This window comes from Dendropsophus ebraccatus, unplaced genomic scaffold, assembly GCF_027789765.1.
Source record: "Dendropsophus ebraccatus isolate aDenEbr1 unplaced genomic scaffold, aDenEbr1.pat pat_scaffold_1613_ctg1, whole genome shotgun sequence".
Lineage (NCBI taxonomy): Eukaryota > Metazoa > Chordata > Amphibia > Anura > Hylidae > Dendropsophus > Dendropsophus ebraccatus.
Window position 1 is genome coordinate 6,253 of NW_027209036.1, and position 17,446 is coordinate 23,698.

At 41.6% G+C, this 17,446-nt stretch overlaps 1 pseudogene; it reads left to right on the forward strand.

Moving 5' to 3' along the window:
* Positions 1-1,622: 1,622 nt before the first annotated feature.
* LOC138775421 (kelch-like protein 2) lies at positions 1,623-15,905 on the forward strand (annotated as a pseudogene).
* Positions 15,906-17,446: the final 1,541 nt, after the last annotated feature.

The following is a 17,446-nucleotide window of genomic DNA, read 5'->3' on the forward strand; positions in this document are numbered from 1 at the left end:
GTGTTGAAAAGAACTGCATGCTGACGTCACCTGGAGGGGGGCGGCTGTACTACGCATGCGCAGCATATTAAAGCCGTCGGCGCGGCAGACATGCAATGCCGTCTCCCACGGGTGACGTCAGCATGCAGTTCTTCTCAACACATAATTAAACTGACTTTGCGGTTTATATGTACATGGTACGCAGGGTACAGGGGTAAGTTTGGGAAGCATGCTGGGTGATGTATCAGCACATTTCCTTAGCTTTATGGCCGTTTTTAGCGTGATTGGTTCCCTTTAGGTACTTATCAGCTGCTGTATATCCTGCAGGAAGTGGTGTATTCTTTCAGTTCTCTCTGCTGCCACCTCTGTCCATGTCAGGAACTGTCCAGACAGTAGCAAATTGTCATAGAAATCCTTTCCTGCTGGGCATTCCCTGTCTTCCCTGCAGCAGAGAGCATGGTGTCAGACTGGAGAGAATACTACACTTCCTGCAGGACATGATCTGATATGTACTGAAAGGCTTGAGATTTTTAAATAGCTGTAATTTAGAAACCTGTATAACCTTCTGATACCAGTTGATTTGAAAACAATTTTTTTCACTGGAGTACTATTTTAATCCCAATAATTAAACAATTTGTCTTTCACACACACCGTATCGCAGTGAATTTTCTGTTGCAGATATACACAGCAGATTTGGTATAAATAACTGAACACAGCATCAAATCTGCACCATCAAATCTGCTGAGGATCATCTGCTGCGCATCGTTCGTGTGTATTAGCACCCACAAAGTACATTTGGTTCTGCAAATAGAAAAGCTAGAAAAAAAAGTTATGGCTCTTAGAAGGAAAAAAGAGGAAAAAATGCAGATTCAATAATTCCTGGGCCCTTGGGGGTTAAACATTCTTTCTAGGTGTGTTATGCTGCACTTCTGTTTTTTAACAAAGAAACTTAAAGCTGCTTTTAATCCAAAATCTGTCCTGGGGTCCGTTCGGCAGGTGATACAGTTTTTGTCCTAAAAAACAACTTTTAAACCTGCAGCCCATGCCAAACGGGCGTGGCTTAGTATATCTGTGCCCTAACTTTGCACCACCCCTCCGTCCCTCCTTCCCACCCCCTTCATCATTAGGAATGCCACTGGGACATTTTCTTCTTGCTGAACATTGCACAGGTGCCTTAATGATCCAGCCCATGTGCCAGGCTAACACAGGTGAGGAATAGGAGACAATCTGCCTGGAGCATTCCTAATGATGAGGAGGGCGGGGAGGAGGGACAGAGAGGTTGTGCCAGCCTAATGAAAAGTTGTTTTTTAGGACAATAACTGGATCCCCTGCCAAACGGACCCCAGGACAGATTTTGGATTAAAAGCAGCTATCTTGAAGGTACAAGTGGTTTTGAGGGTCACATTGTGGGTAAAGATTTGCTTTGAGACAAAAAGCCTATACAATATGAAGATTTGCACCTCTTTCTGTGGTTTAGACCCATTAAGGGCACAAAAAGGTGCAAAACAACCAAGCCTGTATATTAAAAATATGCATGATATACCATTTGCTTAATACGTTGCAAGAGTTATACAAGTTGAAGATGCAATAGAAAATAAAAAGCAGTATTGATTTTTTTTTTTTTTATATAGGTGTGGGTGTATATGAATGGACATGTGTTTGCTGTTGGTGGATTTAATGGATCTCTCAGAGTTCGCACAGTGGATTCCTATGACCCAGTGAAGGACCAATGGATAAGTGTGGCAAACATGCAAGACAGGAGAAGTACTCTAGGGGCTGCAGTCCTCAATGGACTTCTGTATGCTGTTGGAGGATTTGATGGCAGTACAGGTATGAATTTACGGGGCATGTTACCTTATTAGCAGTGCAGTCATAACTTTTTAAAATGTTTAACCTATTTTTTGCTTCTCTATATGTTATCAGCAATGTTCATAACTGTTATGTAATTGTGTTTCCTTTATTATAAAAAAATATGCTCCAAGCATACAAAATCTTAGTACATGTGATATAGTGGGGCAGATTTACTAATATAATCTAATACTTAAAACTAGACAAATTTGGTTAAATTTAATGATAACCATTAGATTAACATTAAACCAAAATTTTACTCTAATTCTGACATACACAGGCCCTCTTTTCCACATTACGACTTCTAAGTCATTATCCCATTATCCACAAAATGGCAACAAAATTTGCAATAGTAAAGTTTTTTGAGGATATTTGTATAAATCAGTAGACAAGGTCATGGCAGCCAAAGTGTACATGTACAAAACAAGATTTATTTATTTTAAGTAATAAAGCACCTTTATATGTTAAAAACAAAAATATAAAAAAAAAAAGTACAGTGGTGCCTTGGATTACAAGCATAATTCGTTCCGGGAATGTGTTTGTAATCCAAATCCACTCTTAAACCAAAGCAAATTTTCCTAAAAGAAATCACTGATATGCAGACAGTTGGTTCCACACCCCAAAAATAATGATTTATTATTATGAATAACATGTAAAACAAACATTTAGAAACAGCTGGATGTGTCCTATTAAAAGTTACTGTACAGTGTAGCAAGCAGCATGTGGTGTATAATGTATAGTAACTGCATAAACCTGAAAACAGCTGCAGTTTGTAGATACAGGATGGAACTGCAGATCCCCAAAATGCAGTAGTGTAGTACAACAGGCTAGAATAGAGAAGCAGGGCTGCTGTCAGAGGTCTTTGTGGTCACATGACAGCAATGGGTAAGGGGAATGTGTCCAGCATGGACCAATCAGGAAAGGAGAATCACAGAGCTGTGCAGGTGGACAGTGACAGAAACTTTATATACCGCAGTGTGTATAGCTGAGTGTAAGTGCAGGCACATTATAGCAGCAGTGTGTATAGGTGAGTGTGAGTGCAGGCACATTATAGCAGCAGTGCGTATAGCTGAGTGTGAGTGCAGGCACATTATAGCAGCAGTGTGTATAGCTTTATAGAGTGTAAGGGCTTATTCACACGATCCGTGAGGCGATCCAGGGGAGAATCGTGGCACGGATCCTCTAGCCGGAGCACATAGGGTATAAAGTGAGAAAAAATAATGATTTGGCCATTATCACTTCCTGGCCTCAATCCTGTTGAGGACATGTTGAGCATCCTTTAGAGAAAGACAAATGAGAGTGGCCATCAATGTACTTCAAAACACCAGCAACACTGGCATCCTCAAAGGAAATACAAGTTCAATGGATAAAAAAGTCCTTAAAGTCCTCTGAAAGAAGAGCTCGTATTATCAGCAACTTGTAACTTGATCTGTAAATATAACATTTTTTTATTTATTTAAAGGTTGATGGGCAACCTTTTGAGCTTGGTGTTTCAACATTCGGCAAAAAAAACAAGTATAATTTTGGATGGTGTGTAACTTCAGGGAAAAAACACTATAATTTTGTGATCCCCACATAAACACTTCCCCACCTGACCCCCATTCCCACACACACCTCCACCTGCTGCCCCTCCCCCCCCCCACACACACACAACCCCACATGACCCCCATCCCCACCTTACCCATCCCTAGACCTCCACACACACACACACACACTACCCTCGTAACCCCCATCCCTCACAGCACACACTGTGGATTAGAACACCGTGGGCTGTCAATGGTCGTGTGCCAGGTGACATCTGGGTGGTACGTGGGGCGGGGAATACGTGGTGGGGTCAGGCAAGGGTACGGCCTATCTACTGTTATATCGGCGCTGCTGGGGCTGTGCTGGAGCTGGCATGTGGCCGTGTGTCAGTGAACATGGCTACGCGTGTCAGCACCGTCATAGGTTCGCCATCAGGGATTTAGGGAAAACAAGCAAAAATGCCATAATAGTTTGAAACATAGTGTAATATTGTAATCACTTATATACCCGTGTCCCAACTGTGGTAAAAAAAAAATGCATTTCGGACCACTTGGTCCTAATCATGGTTCTGCATGATGCTTGTACAGTATGTGGATCACCATTCTAGTGATAAAATTTAAGCTAATACATAATGTGGCACGTGCAGATTATATAATATCATGATATTTCGGTAGCATTTACTACTCTGATTTACTTAGTGTAAGCTCATGAAGGGGATATGACTCTAATATGTGTTTGTAGGTCTGGCGACTGTTGAAGCTTATAATGTGAAGGCAAATGAATGGTTTCATGTAGCACCAATGAACACTAGAAGAAGTAGTGTTGGAGTTGGTGTTGTCGGAGGTGAGTTCTGTAAATTCTGGTTAGTACTTTCAGAAACAATATATTGAGATTTCACTAATGCTTTAATGTTATGCATTTCTGTACTTTCCAGGTATGCTATATGCTGTTGGAGGTTATGATGGGGCATCACGACAGTGTCTTAGCACAGTTGAATGTTATAACCCTAGTACAAATGAATGGAGTTACATATCCGAAATGGGCACACGAAGGAGTGGAGCAGGTATGAAAAGTAGATGTAGAAGGAGTTTATACTTACAGAAAATGTATCTGCACATGTTTAAAGTGGCACTGTCAGCCCCTTTTTGCATTATGACTTCGCTACACAGGTGTAAAGCAGTTTTCGTACCTTATTTTATATCATAGTGCTTGTTCCAGTAAAAAGTGATCTTTTATCATCTATGGATTGTGCTTCCTGGGGGGGGGCTCAACGGTCCTCAATGGCCATTGGAACAGGCCAACCTAAAGGTCCAGGCCCCACCCCTCTAAGTCAGGCCATACTAATGGCCGCTGAGGGGGCAAGGCCTATGCAATGATGTCACAGGCGCGATGTGCGCAGGGAGAAGTGCCGCTTCAGCAATGAAGCCTTGCCCAGGTAGCCACAGATGATAAAAGATCACTTTTTACTGGAACGAGCACCATGACGTATGATATAAAATAAAATAAAACTGCAAAATTTACTCTTAACACCTGTGTAAAGAAGTCACAATGTATCTGGTACGTCATTACGCTGCTAGGAGGGGTTCAGAAGGGCCCTGCTCTGAACCACCACGCTGACAGCTGCATTTAGATGCTTTCAAAGCCGATTACTGGTGTCTAGTGAACAGATCGTCCCCCCATCGCGGCCGGGCTTCATTGATGCTGATCCCGGGTTGGCAATCCATGTTGCCTGTCGCTTGAAGAACATACCTTAGGGTGAATGACATAAACACCAGACCCCCCCCCCCCCAAAAAAAAAAAAAAAAGATAAAAAAATAAATAAATAAAAGTTATACAAATTACCACTATACACTTATTATGGGAAATGCTTGAAAAGTGTTTTTTTCCCTGTACTTACTACTACATCAAGGCTTCACTTCCTGGATAAAATGGTGATGTCACAACCCAACTCCCAGAGCTGTGCGGGCTGTGGCTGCTGGAGAGGATGATGGCAGGGGGATGCTTAGTGTCCCTCCAGTGGCCTGTGTCCCTCAGTGTCCCTCTGCCATCATCCTCTCCAGCAGCCACAGCCCGCACAGCTCTGGGAGTCGGGTCGTGACATCACCATGTTATCCAGGAAGTGAAGCCTTGATGCAGTAGTAAGTGAAGGGATAAAAGCACTTTATAAGCATTTCCTGTAATAAGTGTATATTGGTGATTTGTATAACTTCTGGGGGGCAGTACAATACTTTAATAAAAAAATTTGCTGGACTTCTCGTTTATTCATCTGATATTAATACCTTAAAAGAGTACTCCGGCAATTTACTTTTTACACTTAATTACCACACATTACGAAGTTATACTTTTGTAATGTGTGTCAATAAGCTATCTGGCCCTGTCTGTCCCCCCCCCGAAGTTAAATAAAGTATACATACCCAATAATTGTGGACCCTGTCCTCTTCTCCCAGGCGCCATCTTGGGTCGATGTCATCAGAGCAGGGGGCGGGCCTGGTCTTATTCCTCTTTGCTGTCTTCCACAGCAGTGAATGGGAGAGGAAAAGGCTGCTGGTGCACTTGGGCACCAGCAGCCTTTTCATTGGCTGGAGCGCACCAAATGGCTTCCAGCTTGCTCAGCCCTGCTGTGATGACATCGACCCAAGATGGCGCCCGGGAAAAGAGGACAGGACAGCAGCCCTTTCTCTCCCATTCACTGCTCTGCAACCTGGAAGTGAGGGAGATCGGAGGATAACGGGAGATTTAAGCAGCGATTGTCACCGGAGGTATGCTAAGTATATTAGCTGTGTGTGTCTGTGCTTTTTTTTTTCTCCTGGAGTACACCTTTAAGGTCCTATTTTGCAGAGTGATTATCTGCCATATAAAGGGGGGGATATCACCCTGTGGAATAGAGCCAGCTCATCAGTGTATAGTTCACTTTAAAAATAGAGTAGCCTGAAAGTAACACTGAGTATAAAGTAAGTTGGTGTATATCGCACACAAAACTCTCTGAAGTATTTACAACAGGTATGCACAGTGTGTGTATGACCAGTAGACTCCAAAGCAGATAAAATGAGTATTCCCATCTCAAATATGCAGATACTGTATGTCATACATTTATGGTGGAACCCGCATCTGTTGGTAGAATGGGAGTCCCCAGGTCTTTCTGGCTTGGTCATGGTAGCCCAAGAGATGAGCAGATGTTTTACACACTCATTTTAATTCTCATATTAGTAATTAAAAGTTGTGGAATCAGAGTGGCACCTGTCTCAGATATCTGTCATACTGCATGTTTGAAATTAGTATACCTCTCTTGGGGTACATACAGGGTTTACCACAGATTTGATATTGTGAATTTAATTCTGAATAAATTAATTTAACTAAATGATTGAACACATTTACAGCATGAGATCTGCAGCAAGCACAGTATATATAATAACAATAATAATAATATTTATTTGTATAGCGCCAACAGATTCCGCAGGGCTTATTTAAATATATAAATACAATACAGGTTATATTTATATTAAATTATACAATTAATAAATTAAAATAAAATTAAAGATACAGAATTAGAGACCTGCTCTCAAGAGTGTATAGACTAGGATGACTGGTGACACAAGAGGCAACAAGGGCTTTATTTGTCAATGTTCCAGTCATTGTACATAGATCTCAAAATGCCTATAGGTGATTGAGCGAGCCAGTCACACGCCATTTTCTGAGCTAAGGTAGCAAGTACAAAGTAGCTGGCACAAAAGTGGTTATAGAGAGGATGCAGAAGGGATAGCAGAGAGGGAGACAAGATTAGGAAAGGTTATAAGTGCAAATGAAGAGATGAGTCTTCAGGGAACGCTTGAAACTGGGGATGTTGGAAATTAGTCTGAGCTCTTTGGGTAGGGAGTTCCAGAGAACTGGTGTTGCACGAGAGAACTCTTGGAGGTGGGAATGAGAGGTTCTGATTATGGAAGAGGTTAGTGTAAGGTCATTAGCAGAACGCAGAGCACAGGTAGGATGGTAGGTGGAGATGAGTATATGTAAATGTTATTAGAGATGAGCGAACCTCGAGCATGCTCGAGTCGATCCGAACCCGAACTTTCGGCATTTGATTAGCGGTGGCTGCTGAACTTGGATAAAGCCCTAAGGCTATGTGGAAATCATGGATATAGTCATTGGCTGTATCCATGTTTTCCAGACAACCTTAGAGCTTTATCAAAGTTCAGCAGCCCCAGCTAATCAAATACCGAACGTTCGGGTTCGGATCGACTCGAAGCCGAACCCGGTTCGCTCATCTCTACCCTTTATGATTATAATGGCTTGTTGATCTGAGCCTCCATCATATGATGTACATACCATAGATTGCATGTGCATGGTTACAGACAAACTATGAAGACATCATCATTTCATTAATATTGTTTGTAGGTGTGGGAGTGTTAAATGGATTGCTGTATGCAGTTGGAGGCCATGACGGTCCATTAGTTAGAAAAAGTGTTGAAGTCTTTGACCCCTCTACTAATCTGTGGAAGCAAGTTGCCGACATGAATATGTGCCGGAGAAATGCAGGTATGTTTCTTGCCGTGCTACATAAAAAAGAAAACACCAGAATTAGGGATGGTCCGAACCTGTTTCGGTTCGGGTTCGTATGAACCCGAACTCTTAGAAATGATTCCCGCTGTCTGCCCGCTCCGTTGAGAGGGTGGATACAGCGGGAGGACCGCCTGGAAAACTGGGATGCAGCCATAACCATAGGCTGTATCCCAGTTTTCCAGGCGGTCCTCCCTGCTGCACGGAGCGGGCAGACAGCGGAATCTGATGCCGAGCGTTCGAGTTCATTCGAACCCGAACCTCGGCAGGTTCGGACCATCCCTAACCAGAATGGTCATCTAATCTCTGGCTACATTTCAGTCTCCAAGTTACTGTGTCTAAAAAAAAAAAATGTGGAGAGAAGTCACATGGAAAATCACCATACCTTCTTGCGCCATTTTGTTAGCCAAGCCTAAATAGTACATCAGTACAGTGGCATCAAAAGGAGCCTATTAGTGTGAGAATCGTGTCACAGCTCACTTTCCTGACCACTCTTATCTACTGCTGTATATTGTTTGTGATGCATAGAGCATTGTTTACTTTACTCTTTAAGTTTGAAGATTGCTGGGTAATTGCCTGTCAGCAAGGTGACTTCTATTGAACATGCAACATTTTTGCCAGACTTCTCCTTTAAGTATTGTATTACCCCCCCAAAAGTTATACAAATCACCAATATACACTTTTCCCTGCACTTACTACTGCATCAAGACTTTACTTCCTGGATAACATGGTGATGTCACGACCGGACTCCCAGAGCTGTGCGGGCTCTGGCTGCTGGAGAGGATGATGGCAGGGGACACTGAGGGACACAGGGCACTGGAGGGACACTGAGCATCCCCCTGCCTGCCATCATCCTCTCCAGCAGCCACAGCCCACACTGCTCTGGGATTCGGGTCGTGACATCATTGTTTTATCTAGGAAGTGAAGCCTTGATGCAGTAGTAAGTGCAGGGGAAAAAGCACTTTTATGTGCATTTCCCGTAATAAGTGTATATCGGTGATTTGTATAACTTCTGGGGGGCAATACAATACTTTAATAAAAATTTTCGCCAGACTTCTCCATTACATATTGGGAGTTCTCATATCGCTTTTGGTCATGTGGAAAAGCAGGTTCAAATGAACACCAGTGCCTACATTTATTAAGACTGTTGTTTCTTACACTCTTCTAAAAAAAAAAAAAAAAAGTGCACCAAATTTAATAAAATTGCATTCATTTTAAGCTGCTAGATACAATTTATTTTATAAACTTTCATACTAAAACAAATTACTATTTTATAAAATTACATTTTCAGAAATGTTTTGAATCTGAAGTGAACAAGAAGCCACATTTTAAGATCATTTTTTCTATATTATGGAAGTTACTGTTTATCCTTGTGGAGACCACAGGCAGTTTAGAAAGTTCTACAGGCAAAGTTTCTTGAAAAAAGTGTGCAAAGTAGCTCCTCTTCAATGAAAGACCCCTTCCTATAGGTAGCCTAACCTGTAGGCCAGTGTCTAAGCTATAATAGAGCTATTGAGAGGTGTAGAGATTTCTGCCAGAGACATCTCATCTGGAGATGGCACTCTTTTGGAGTTTTTGTCCCTATCAGTAGAGTGCAGATTAAGTTGAATGGATAAGATGCTTTTGCAGCAGCCTGAAAGGTAAGAAACAATACTTTCCAGAGTTCTTTAAAGCGACTCTCTACCCACAATCTTTTCCCCCAAACCACTTGGTACCTTTGGATAGCTGCTTTTAATCCAAGATCTGCCCTGGGGTCCGTTTGGCAGGTGATGCAGTTCTCCTAAAAACAACTTTTAATCCTCCAGCACTATGTCTAACAGCCGGGGCTTACATTTGTATATGCATTAGGCTGGCACCACCTCTCCGTCCTTCCTCCCCACCCTCCTCATCATTAGGAATGATCCAGGAACATTTACTGCTGTTTGAGCTTTGCACAGGTGTATTAATGATCCAGCCCATGTTCATTATACACCAGGTAGGGAATAGGAAGCAATCTGCCTGGAGCATTCCTAATGATGAGGAGGGCGGGGAGGAGGGACAGAGAGGGTGTGCCAGCCTAATGCATATACAAATGTAAGCCCCGGCCGTTAGACACAGCGCTGTAGGATTGTAGAAAGTAAATTTTTAGCACAATAACTGCCATCACCTGCCGAACAGGACCCCAGGACAGATCTTGGATTAAAAGCAGCTATCTGAAGGTACAAGCGGTTTGGGGGGGGGTCAGATTGTGGGTACAGAGTCACTTTAAATGCTGGTGCTGTAAAGTGCTTAAGGCAAAGGATTTTAAAATCTATTTTCCTTACCCTGGGGACACACATACTACAGCCACTTGTATAAGAAGCTAATAACATGTCATATAAATGTGGGTTTATGCTGTCTTGTCAGCTCTAAGCGATCAGTAAAATTCATAGCCACAGTAACAGTCATGGCCAAAAGTTTTAAGAATGACACAAATATTATATTTTCAAATGATCAGCTGCCCTCTGGTTCTTATGTGTGTTTGTCAGATGTTTTTATCGCATACAGAAATATAATTGCAATCATATTATGAGCAAAAAAAGCTTATATTGACAGTTAGAATGAGTTAATGCAGCAAGTCAATATTTGCCGTGTTGACCCTTCTTCTTCAGGACCTCTGCAATTCTCCCTGGCATGCTCTCAATGAACTTCCGGACTAATTCCCACGACTGATAGCAGTCCATTCTTGCACAATCAATGCTTGCATTTTGTCAGAATTTGTTGGTTTTTGTTTGTCCACCCGTATCTTGATGATTGACTACAAGTTCTCAATGGGGATTAAAGATCTGGGGAGTTTCCAGGCCAGGTACCCAAAATCTCTGTTTTGTTCCTGAGCCATTTAGTTATCACCTTTGCTTTATTGCAAGGTGCTTCATCATGCTGGAAAAGGCATTGTTGATCGCCAAACTGCTTTTGGACGGTTGGGAGAAGTTGCTCTTGGTACCAATCTTTATTCATGGCTATGTTTAGGCAAGACTGTGAGAGAGCCGGTTCCATTGGCTGTGAAGCAAGCCCACACGAATGCTTTCAGGATGCTTTACAGTTGGCATGAGACAAGACTGGTGGTAGTCGTCTTTTCGTCTTCTCCAAATAAGCTTTTTTTCCAGATGTCCCAAACAATCGGAAAGGGGAATTCATCAGAGAAAATGACTTTACCCCAGTCCTCAGCAGTCCACTCCCTGTACCTTTTGCAGAATATCAGTCTGTCCCTAATGTTTTTTTCTAAAGAGATGTGGCTTCTTTGCTGCCCTCCTTGAGACCAGGCCTTGCTCCAGAAGTCTCTGTCTCACAGTGCGTGCAGATAAACTCACATCTGCCTGCTGCCATTCCTGAGCAAGCTCTGCACTGCTGGTAGCCCGATCCTGCAGCTGAAACACTTTTTAAGAGACGGTCCTGGCGCTTGCTGGTCTTTCTTGGGCGCCCTGGAGCCTTTTTGGCAACAACGGAACCTCTCTCCTTGAAGTTCTTGATGATGCGATAGGATTGTTGACTGAGGTGCAATCTTTCTAGCTGCATACTCTTCCCTGTTAGGCCATTTTTTGCAGTGCAATGATGACTGCACGTGTTTCTTTAGTGATAACCATGGTTAACAGAAGAGAAACAATGATTCCAAGCACCAGCCTCCTTTTAAAGTGTCCAGTGGTGTCATTCTTACTTAATCATGACAGATTGTTTTCCAGCCCTGTCCTCATCAACACCCACACCTGTGTTAATGGAGCAATCACTGAAATGATGTTAGCTGGTCCTTTTGAGGCAGGGCTGCAATGATTTTGAAATGTGTTTTGGGGGAATAAAGTTAATTTCTAGACAAATATTGACTTTGCAAGTAATTGCTGTTAAGGGAGACCTGTCACCCCCGTGCCGGGGTGACAGGCTCCCGACCCCCCGTTAGAGCCCCCTATACTCACGTGATCCCGCTTCCTGAGCCGCTCGGGTCACGGAGATTTCAGCTCCCAAAGCCCGGCGGCGCGCGCTGACAGCAGAGTCAGACGCCCATAGAGAATGAATGGGGAGTCCGATGCTCCGTCATTCTCTATGAGCGTCTGACTCCCCTGTCAGCGCGCGCGCCGGGCTTCGGGCGCTGATATCTCCGGGACCCAACCGGCTCAGGAAGCTGGACCCGGCGGGATCACGTGAGTATAGGGGGCTCTAACGGGGAGTCAGGAGCCTGTTACCTTGGCACGGGGGTGACAGGTCCTCTTTTTAAGCTGATCACTCTATAACATTCTGGAGTATATGCAAATTGCCATTTTAAAAACTGAAGCAGTAGACTTTGTAAGAATTAATATTTGTATCATTCTCAAAACTTTTGGCCATGACTGTAAATACGTAAAAAAGTGAATAAAAAATCCACAATATAAAAAAATCCTATGTATATCCCATTTATATTTTATTGCACATACTTTAAAGTAGTCGAAATCCTGCATTCAGTAGGCTCTTTTCTTTTGCCAGTTGTCTTTGTGGAAAAAAACAAGGAGAATCCATAAGTACTAGGGATGGTCCGAACTCTCGTAATGATTCCCGCTGTCTGCCCGCTCCGTGCAGCAGGCGGATCCAGTGGGAGGACCGCACTGGAAAACTGGGATACAGCCATAGCCATAGGCTGTATCCCAGTTTTCCAGGCGGTCCTCCCGCTGTATCCACCGGAGCGGGCAGACAGCGGGAATCTGATGCCCTCATACGAACCCGAACCTCGGAGGGTTTGGGACCATCCCTAATAAGTACCACAAGTGAACAGGTTCTTGCAACCTTTAACACTTTGCTGGACCTTATTTGCAAATGTTAATCTATTTTGACTGTTTTTATGTTTAATAAATTAGGTGTGTGTGCTGTTGACGGCATGTTATATGTTGTTGGAGGTGATGACGGTCATGTAATTTGGCATCAGTGGAGTATTATAACCCATCGACTGACAAATGGACACTTTTACCATCTTGTATGAGCACAGGGAGAAGTTATGCAGGTAAATAAAACTCTGTTTATGTAAGGAAGCTGTACTTTACACAGTCTAAAGAACTTTGGCCTCTCTGTTGTTACCAGACATTTGTGATATTTGAAACATGTAGCAATCAGCCTATATTGCATTATTTTACTGGAATGTATAGGGAGACATCTCCTTAAAGAATATATTTATTATAAAACTCATATGAATGGCCAATCAATGCACGGAATACTTTGGTTTCAGCCATTTAGGAAAAAAAAGAAGCATTGCTGTTATCTGAGTAAAGAAAAATCTCTAACAAAATAAAAATTAGATCAAAATCTTAGCGACAGATGTTTAAGGGAATCTGTAACTAGCTTATGCTGCATTAATAAGTGCAGCATAAACTACTGACAGAAATGCAGAACAGATCGGTATATTATTTACATCATTCTGTTCAACCATTCTTCTGATATGCAGGAGAATGGGCTTTGTGCCACTCCTTTGTGCTCCGGCCTGCTGATTTACGGCTTTCTACCAATACACAGTATAGATGGACAACTGCCAGTCAGCGGCCAGTGGGCAGAGTGGGCTGTTGCTTATGAATATCAAGGACTACTGAGCACGCACACATAATGGAGAGGATGAGTATGCAGTGATTGTTATTCAAAAGGATATCTCTGAATCGGCTGCAGAAAACAATATAAGTGATACACTATTCTGTTCACTTTCTCTGTCACTAGTTTAGCAAATAACTCCTGACAGTGTCTCTTTAAATTAACATTTTGAAATGTGGCCAGATTTTCACATAGCTCATAGGTACATTTTTGTTGCATTGCTTTAAGGCACTTTCTAAAGTCAAATTTAATATAGTGATAATCATAAAGTGATAATAGGTAACACAATTTGAGTTGGCTTTTGTTTTTGTGGTCCACCACTGATTTGGGGAATAAAAGCAAAACGTCTGTGTACTGTGTAAGCTAGTGGATAGAAGTAATAAGAACTGTGTTACCCTGACCTTGGATAAAATATATAATCTTGAGGAGGACGTGGCTGATCAGGAGATAGAACCTGTTATTAAAGATACCCCTACAGGTAAAAGTCTAGGGTCTGATGGATAGTCTTTTGCATTTTATGGCTGGGTTCACACTATGTATATTTGAGGCTGTATTTGGTGCTCATGTCAGGTGTTCATAGCAACCAAAACCAGGAGTGGATTGAAAACACAGAAAGGATCTGTCCACACAATGTTGAAATTGAGTGGATGGCCGCCATATAACGTAATAACTTCCATTATTTCAATACAACAGCCGTTGTTTAAAATAACAGCACATATTTGCCATTAATGACGTCCATCCACTCAATTACAACATTATGTGAACAGAGCACACTTTCTGTGTTTTCAATCCACTCCTTGTTGGTTGCTATACAGCCTCAAACATACAGCCTCAAATATATATAGTTGTGAACATAGCCTATAAATGTTTTAGTGCCTAACCTACACCCGTCCTGTAGGTGTTTAACTGATTACAACTTACTGTCTTGGAAGCACATATAAGCATACTGGCCAAACCAGGGAAAAGACCCCTCTCATATATGATCTCCAAGTACATATCAATCTCCTTAATTATCGTCATCATTTTTCCCCCAAAACATTAGCAAACAGACTGGCCCACCCTTATCCACACCGACCAAGTAGGATTTGTCCAAGCCCAGGAGGCCCAAGATAACCGACTTGGGGTCTTGCATGACCACCTTTTACTGTTGAATTTATGCTTGAAAACTGAATTAAGCATAAAAATTGAAGATGAAAAAAGTTCTCTGTAGGCCAATACGATTATTTGCTAACTGGAAAAGGTGACACAATGTGAGCTTTCAAGGCTACATGGTCTCTTCATCAGACATGGTGTAACACAACAACTAAAGAATCACATATTTATACACAGAAGGACATAGGAATAGAGCGGTAAGGGTCATATTACACAGAGCAATACTGTGCCGAATCAGGCCAATTCAGCGGATTATCGCTCTGTCTAATAAAGACAACGATCAGCCGATGACAGCAATCATTGGATGATATCTTTTGATCCTGACCTAAAATCATCAGCCATCGGCCACACATCGCTGCTTCACGTACCGATGTGTGACCGTCGGCTGATGACTGTGTAAAGAAAATAGTAAAGTCTTCCTGACTTTGCCCTGCAGTAGCCGATGCAACTTCAGAGCCGGTCTTCGAAGTGACAGGCCGCTCAGCCAATCAGTGGCTGCTGGCAGTAATTTGCTGAGCAGCCTGTTACTTCAGACATCAGCTCTATAGTTGCATTGGCGGCTGCGGGAGAAAGCCAGGAAGACACCGGTGAGCGTGGAGATATATATATATTTATATTATATTTATATTATAATATATATATAGACATACACACACACACACACGTTTACGTTTATTTTACACTTTTAAAGCAAAGGCTGCACAGACATTGCGAACAGGTTCGTGGAGCCCCTGGTGTAAATTCATAGAAATAATAGAGACATTTATAGTGGATCTATTCTGTGTTGACACGAAACAGAAATAAAACTGTAGTTACAATTGACATTACTTAAATGTCAGACGTTTCAAATTAAAATTTCTTCATAAAATCCCATAAATGATTTTTCACTCAGCTTGTAAAGTGCCTCTACAATATGTATTCATTAAGATTTGGGGCTGGAAAGTCAACATTTTAATATTGCACTATTCCACTTTTAATCCTTTATGTCAATACATCCATGATGAGAAATACATTACCCTTTACTATATTGCTTGTGTCTTCTCTTTTCTCTAGGTGTTACAGTTATTGATAAGCCATTATGATCTGAGCTTTTGTCTTCAGAAAGCAGTGTTATAAAGTGAAGTGTGGCATTACTTCCTTGCTTGTGACGACAAGCTGTGGCAGAGGAAATTAAAGGCTTTTCGTCTGCAGTAAAGCGCAGCAGTCGCCGAAGATTACCTTAGGTTGAAGTATTGCTCAGAGCTCTTCTGTACTGAGCAGCAGATGTCTGGATTTTAATATGGTTTGTGAAATTTGTTCACACAATTCTTTCTCTTCCCACTGTGACAAAAAAAAATTAACAAAGCTGCTCTCATGCCATCCAGCTCTTGCTGACCTACGGTTGACTAAAGGATGTGATTAAAAAGAAGGATTTGAAGTGATGTGTATTTGGTGAGGTGAAGTGGACTAAACATTATAGTGAAGTATATCTTTTTGGAATCTACATTGGTAGAATGTTAGGAGTCATATTTCACATACGAGGATGCTTTTTCAGCTATGTGAATAAATCTGAACTGTGTGTATGTCTGTGCATACGTGTACTGTATAATTGTAATTGCTGCTTTTCAAAGCGGTCCAACTGTTGGGTTACTGCACTATTTATATTTAGCACAGTCCTAGGAAATTTGCCAGTACTGTTGAGTATTTTTTATAAGTATATTAAAAAGTGCCACATGACCTGGTCAGTGGTATTTGGAAGGGATTGTACAAAAAGCATTGCCAAATGTTTTTATAGAAAAAATATAATTATGAATCAATTATTTATGATGTGATTTGTATAATTTGCACAAATTTCATTGTAATTCCTTTATTATATGAGGGAATTTTATAGCATGGTGATGATTTTCAGTTTTCCAAATAAGCTTGTGGATATCAAGTGAATATGCATGATTTATTTAAGTATTTGTCAGTGTATGTAAATTATTTTACATAAAAAGCATAAATCAGCTGTGTCTGGAAGCGTTTATTACCAGATCTGTTTGCTATGAACAATTATGGTTTTCCTTTTTAAACAACACTCACAAATGTACTTACATTTGATAACATATTTCTTTAAATAAAATGTTTGTATCTCAATCTGTTTTTATTTTGATTGGTAGATAATGATTGGTAAAAATGGGAGGCAGTTGTCCCGAGAAATCCAGTATATAGAAATTAAGCCTCATTCACACATCCGTTATTTCTATCTGTGAATCAGAATCCCAGATTCACTGGGGGAAAAAAAATAATAATTTTTTTTTGACTACTGACCCGTTCCTTATACAGTCTGTTTTTTCATAACAGAGGTTCCAATATAAATGGGTCAATTTTACTGGATGACACAATAATGCATTATCCCTGTGCCCTGGGCTGCTTCCACCCTGTGTCCTTTTATTGACCTCCTATCAATTTTTGCTAACCCACAAAAACTGATGCATCACTGATAGTTTTTCCTGGACATTACTGATACCTGAAAAAAACTGATGTGTGGATGAGGACTAAGGCCTTATTCACACGCCCACAGTTCTGTCCACATTTTTGAACACGCAATTGCAGACAGAACATAGGACCAATGTTATTCAATTGCCCCTGTTCACATGTCCATAAGTGTAGACTGGGGCCCGCGATCTGTGCCACAAAAAAAAATATATGCTGTAATGCAAACTGGGATTTGAGTCTTGGATTGCTATGTTTATGTAATGCTTATGTAGCGCTCCTTGAAGCATAGAGCTACTGATGCACATTCGTAGTGCAGTCCACAGGCTGCACTACAGGGGTGTGAATGTGGCCTTACACTATTTGGAACAAAGCATAA